Consider the following 7,046-nt stretch of genomic DNA (forward strand, 5'->3'; position numbering starts at 1 on the left):
AGGCTAAATAATTATTAATATTTTTTAGAAAAAATTGAGTTCTTATCCCTTGTGATGGATCACTAATAATAAGCTTTTTTGGATGTCCATGTGCATACCTCCACTTTTTAGGTAGTTCATCTCTTTGGTTTGGAATGTGTTCTTCATCCTTGTCTTCTTCATCCTTTTTTCTTAAATCTTCTTCATTGTCTTGAAGAAGATTATCCTTTAGTGTGAGGCTATCTATCTTGTTGTTGAGATTTTCTACATTCTCATCTAAAACATCTTCCTTTCTAGAAGATTTATCGTTAGATTCATCAAAAACTACATGGATAGATTCTTCAACAACAAAAGTTCTCTTATTGAAGACTCTGTATGCTTTGCTTGAGGAGGAGTATCCCAAGAAGATTACCCCATCTGATTTAACATCAAATTTTTTCAAATTATCTTTTTCATTATTAAGTATAAAATATTTACACCCAAAAATTTGAAAGTAGTTAATATTTGGTTTTCTTTCTTTCCAAAAGTTCATATGGGATTTTCTTTAGAATGGGTCAAATTAATCCATGATTTAAAATATAGCATGCGGTGTTGATAGCTTCCATCTAGAAATATTTAGATAAATTGCTTGCACATAATATTATGCGTGTCATTTCTTTTAAGGTGTGATTTTTTTCTTTCTACCATCTTATTTTGTTGAGGTGTTCTAGATACAAAAAAATTATGATTAATTTTTTTATCATTACAAATATTTTTAAAATATTGATTTTTAAATTTGATATCATAATCACTATGAATGCATACAATAGATGTATCCTTTTCATTTGAAACTTTGAAATAAAATGTAGAAAACACATTAAAAGCTTCATCTTTTTGTGCTAAAAATATTACCCAAGTAAATTTTGAAAAATCATCTACAATTACATGACCATATTTTTTCTCTTATAAATTTGTGGTCCTAGTGGATCCAAATAAATTCATGTGAAGCAATTCTAAAGGTCTAGATGTTGAAACCATGTCTTTTGATTTAAAAGAGTTCCTAGTTAATTTATTTTCTAAATTGACAAGTATCACAAATTCAGTTCTTTTCAAAATTTAATTTTGGTAAGCCTTTAACAAGATCTCTCTTAGTGAGTCTTGAGAGCAAATCTATGCTTGCATGACCTAGTCTATGATGCCACAATGAGCTAGTCTCATTGACTTTGGCATTCATTGCAACAAAATATTGACCATTCTTCATGTGTAGATCATTTAGATCCATCATGTAGATATTGTCATGTCTATATCCAATGAACATAATGCCATTTTCATTAGGACTAGAGACTATGCATAACAAAAATTCAAATGTTACTTTAAATTCTTTATCATAAAATTGACTAATACTAAGTAAATTATGTTTCAATCCTTCAACTAATAAAATATTTTGAATAGATGTGGAGGGAGTGATATGGATGTTATCGATACCAATGATACGTCTTTTTTCATTGTCTTTAAATGTAACAACTCCATCTTTAGATTCAAAAGTGATAAATTATTATTTGTCATCCATCATGTATCTAGAACAACTGCTATCAAGATACCAAAGCCTTTTTTTTCACAGGCTACAAGGCATTCCTACAAAAAAAAAATCAAGTAGAGTTTTTAGGTACCCACGTCATCTTGGGTCCTTTAGGGTTAGTTCTTATGATTTCTTTTGAAATCCAAACCATTTTAACCATACTTTCATTTAATTTTCTAAAATCACATGTATAAGATTTATGGCTTACTTTTCCATAGCAAAAATATGAAATATTTGAAATAAGATTTGATGAGGCTCTAACAAAGAAATTTTTTAGTAATTTTTGCTTCTTTTGAGGTTTTAATCCCAATCCAGTCTTGTTAAAAATAGCTCTTTGATCATTCAAAAGCATATGCAGTTTTTCAAAAATATAAGTGAATTTCTCTACAAAAAAAATTAATTTCTTTAGTTCATCATTCAAGTTTTGGTTTTCATAAGTTAGTGAATCAAAGTTTTCAGAAATCTTTTTTTGTTCATGAATAAGTTCAAGATTTAGCTTTTTTAATTCTTTGTTTTTAAAACTTACTTTCTTGTATTCAGTTATAAGTTCTGAAAATGCATCTTGTAATTCATCAAATATAAAGTCTAGAGAGTTTTTAGCATTTACCTCCTCTTGGTGTGCCATCAAATAGAAATTTGCCACTTCTTGTGTTTCTTCTTTGGAGCTTGAGTCCTCACTATCGCTCCAGGGAGCCATCATTACCTTCTTTTTAAACTTTTTGGATGATTACTTGAGGAGAGAGCAATTCATCCTAAAATGATCAAATTTCTTGCATTCAAAACAAATGGGCAGCTCCTCCTTTTCTTTCTCTTTATCTTTACTTGGTTCACCTTTGAAGGTCTTTTTTTTTAAATCTTGCTTCTTCTTTCTCATGAACCTCTTAAACTTACTTGCGATCAAGGCCAAGTCTTCTTCTTCCTCTTCTTCATCGGACTCTTTACTTTTGTCATCCTTAGACGTAGTTGTCTTGAGTGCAATGGTCTTCTTCTTTTTGGTTTCTTTCTCCATATTTTGTCTCATAGTTAGCTCATGAGTCACTAAAGACCCAAGGAGTTCTTCTAATGGTAGTTTGTTGAGGTCCTTGACTTCTTGAATGGCAGTAACTTTTGCTTTCCAAGCCTTCGAAAGTGACCTAAAAATTTTACAAACAAGCTCACTATTAGTGTAAGATTTTCTTAAGCTTTTCAAGCTATTTATGATATCAGTAAATCTAGTAAATATTTCAGAAATAGATCTATTTATCTTCATTTTAAATAATTCATATTTGTGTACAAGCATATTTATTTTAGACTCTTTAACTTGATTGGTACCTTAATGGGTGACCTCTAATCTATCCCAAATTTTTTTAGCTGATGCACATGTAGAGATTCTATTGAATTTATTAGGATCTAATGTATAATATAGTGTTGGATGTGTGTCCTAGAAGCCAATCTTGGCTGACACATACTTTTTTCTAGGGCATATTTTTGTACTTATTGGATAGTCCTAATAACCAATCATGTTTATGTGTCCATGATTTGTCCTAAAAATTAATAAAGATGATTTTGTATATTCTCAAGGTATTAAAAATTTGAGATATACATCATTAGTGGTTAATTTCTAAATACTTCCGATCGAAGGATCATCATGGAGGACAGTGATCAATCCATTCAAGATCGATGCATGGATCACCTCTTTTTAGGACAGATGAGTCTCGAGTCTATGGTATAGAAACACTGGGGTGAAAGTGCAGGTGGTTGTTAGAGAATAACTTGCACCGAGCATGACTAATACGAGAAACCACTTGGATGTCTACTCACTCGTCAGTAGTTTTCTCGATGCTGTAGTGGTGTGACTGATCCTTTGACCTGCGGTGTGTTGGCTATTCACAGTGAGGCTATATAATTTGACTGCATATTTTCTTGATCCCTAGCTATATGGGTTCTTGCTGTGTATATTGGCCATGTAGGTTCAGATTCATTGTTTGGAGTAGGATACACCTAGATAGAATTTATCGATCTTGATAGAAAAAGAGAAGTCTTATGCAATTCGTAACATTGAGTTCAGAAAAATCTCTGACCAGAATAAGTATGAATACTGAAAAAGAGTTTTCACGAGATTCACAAATGAACTAGAGTCGAGCCAATCTAGCATATGACTGACATAGGGTTTGATGAGTTTTTTATGACCTCCATCAAGTTGGGACTCTCGATAGAGGGATTATATCATACGATAACTACACCTAAAAATTTATTTTTCTGTTCTGCTGGGTTGTCACTACATATTGCTAGATATCACTAGTGGATCATGAGAACTCACTAAGATCATTTTTGGATCAACGATCTTTGTTGAGGTGAGTTAGAATCATTTCAGTCCATTGAAAAAAATTTTGATGATACTGTGATGGAGATCATGGTATGTCTCACTACCAGACAGAATAGAATTTAATGGTTCATACACAAAAGAAGCATGACCTGATCAATAGCTTGGATCATTTTTGAATTATCAATTGAATTGATAGTTTGAATATTAGAAACTACTAATTTGTGAGTGCTACAGTTTTGGCAGCTGCTAATTGTTAGCGCAGGAACATAATTATAAATGTTGTAATTTTTTTAGAGCTGATTGAATTATAAATTAAGTTTTAATTAATTTAAATTAAATTTAATTTAATTTAATTTAATTTAATTTAATGTTAATTATGTTTAATTATCCAAATCAGATTTGGATTTCAGATCTGATTGGATCAGGCTTGATAGCCTTTTCGAATTTGGCTCATTTCGGACTCGATTTGAACCCGATTAAGGCTCTATTTGAACCAAATGAATCTTGACTTAGAGAGTTCAGGTTCCCTAAGACCTTTTCTTTAAAAATCATACTAAAAGGAGAAGTAAGGTATTATTTTTCTCATCCTTCTTTTTTCACATGCGTGAAGGAGAGGGGGCGTCAATAGGTGGCACCCCATCTTATTTGGGACTCTCTCTCATCTAGATTTTTTTTTTATTTGAATATGATTCAAAATAAGATGAAAATTATCTATTTGAGGTGTGTAAGGAATTATTTTTGTGCGACAAAAATAATAGAAAAAGTGGATGTGTGCTTATGGTGAGAGTTGATTTCTTTCTTACAATGCAACCTTATCTCCATGCCTTTCCAATCCTTGATTGATTTTTAATGCCTTAGATTAAATCAAATGAGATTTTTAGGTGTTAAATGAGAGGGTGTGTGTGAGAAAAAGGTGTGGTTTTGCAAAAAACAAGATAGGTTTTTTCTTTCTTACATCTATCTTTCATCTTGATTTCTCCTCCTCCCTTCTCCACTTTATGTCCACATCCAGATCTGATAGAGATCAGATCTAAGAAGAAAAAAGAGAGAGAAGAAGAGAAGAAGAAGGATTCTCCTTCTTCTTCATGGTGATCTGGTTCAGATCCCATCAGATCTGCACGAAAGAGTTTGCGCAGCGAGATCTGTAAGGTGCTAGCACATCGATGATCTTGGTGCTCTGATCAGATAGCTCTATACGGATACCAGTAGAGGTCGGGCACATGCGTAGCTACGATCAGAATTCGAAACATCCGCAGAATCTGAGATATGGAGATTCGATCTTTATTTTATTTTTTTAATAGTTTATTTTTTTATTTCAGATATCATATCGTGGGTACATGTTCATATCTAGATCTATGCTATAATTTTTAAATCTAATCTAGTACATAAATAAATTAAAATTATTTTAATTTATTTATTTTCACTACGTAGATGTCTAGAAAAGGTTTTGAACTACACATACGAAACTGTAGCATTTTTTAACAGTGGTATCAGAGCATAGGTTCTGATATGAATATGAAAACTCCCTCAAATCTGATATCTAATTTGTAAAAGTCAAATCTGAAGGTTAATAAGATGATCACATCATTCTGAAATAAAGTTGCCCTGGCATAACCCCTGTTATGCTGAACAGTTGTCCGAGAATGATGTAGAACATCGATTAAGGTTAGATATGATTTTTCTACATGCTGTAATATGATTATAGAATTATTTTAGATCTAAAATTATTTCAGATCTGAAATAAATCATGAATTATTTAGATCTAAAATTGATTTAGATATGAATATTTTAATTAAGATGTAATTTGAATCTAGTATGTTTGCTGAAATTCTTTCTATGTGCATAGATTTAATGTTATGGTTCATATGTCTGACATGTGAAAGATATATTGATCTGATTTTTAATTGATTATATATGTGATATGTTAGATTAAATTTTTAGTACCTTAGTTATCGAATTGGGATAGTCACCATGGCCGTCCAGTCATAAGATGATGAAGGGATCAAAGTCCCTTTCTTGCCCATTTGATGGGTTCTCTCTTATGACGTGTAGGAGTGCCAACTGTGATATTTCCTATGTAGATGAACAGTGAATAAAAAAATTATAATTATTATATTTTTAATTTAAATCAGATTATATATATATTTTTATATATGTTAGATCGTTAAAATATTATATTATTATTTGACATACGATCTAAAATTTAATTTTTATAAAATCCTAGATCCAAAACCCTAGGCTTTGTTTGTATGAGCGCATGAAACTGTAACTGGTATGCCTGTGGAGTCGACTCGATTTTTATTGGATCGACTCGAGTGCTTGGTGGGTTGACTCATTTTTATTGGAGTCAACTTAAGACCCTGGTAGGTCGGCTCATTTATTGATGAACCGACTCAATTATGTATTTTAGGTCTATAGATTTCTGTTTGTCTCAGTATGTGTCGACTCACTGTGACAAATCGATTTGTGTACCAGGATGAATCTATTCGACTATGCAAACAATCATATTGTATGGGATACAATATAAATGGTTTAGATAAGAAAATATTTTGATATCTAAACCCAAATCCATATACATAATGTACTTAATTAAGAATTAAGATTTGAAATTATAAGATCTAAAATTTTGAATTTAAGATCTAAATTTCAATACATAAAACATGGGCTTCGGATATGGGTTGAACAAATTAGGTTTAGAGACTCAACTACAACTAGGATCATTGATTAGATCAGATTAGAATCTATTTTTGATTTTGAGTAGTTGATCGAACCTAATCAAGAGTTGATTGGGATTAGGTCAAAGAGGTTCAAAATTGAATTTAGTTGTAGTTGGTCAAATTGATTCACATGTGATGTGAATTGATTAAGTCAAGATCGAATTTGGCTCAGCGGTTCGAGTCCGAATCTATAGGTTAACCTAATTAATTCTAATCAACCAATTTGGTATCTAAGGTAAGTATTAGATGGTGGTTATTTAATTGGTTCCGTTGTCTGACTTGGTCAATTCGTTGGTGTCTAAGAAAAGCAACAGGGGGACCCCCACTCATCTTTACTTACCTGACCATCTTGGAAGATTATGTTTTGTATTAAGTTACTTGTTGACTCGAGTTCATCCATACCGACTAGGTTGGTTAGATATGAAATATACTGACTTAAACTAGATTAATCATTATATCAGATGTATGTGACTAATTAGAAGAGATC

Source organism: Elaeis guineensis, chromosome 5 (genome assembly GCF_000442705.2).
Source record: "Elaeis guineensis isolate ETL-2024a chromosome 5, EG11, whole genome shotgun sequence".
NCBI classification, from domain to species: Eukaryota; Viridiplantae; Streptophyta; class Magnoliopsida; order Arecales; family Arecaceae; genus Elaeis; species Elaeis guineensis.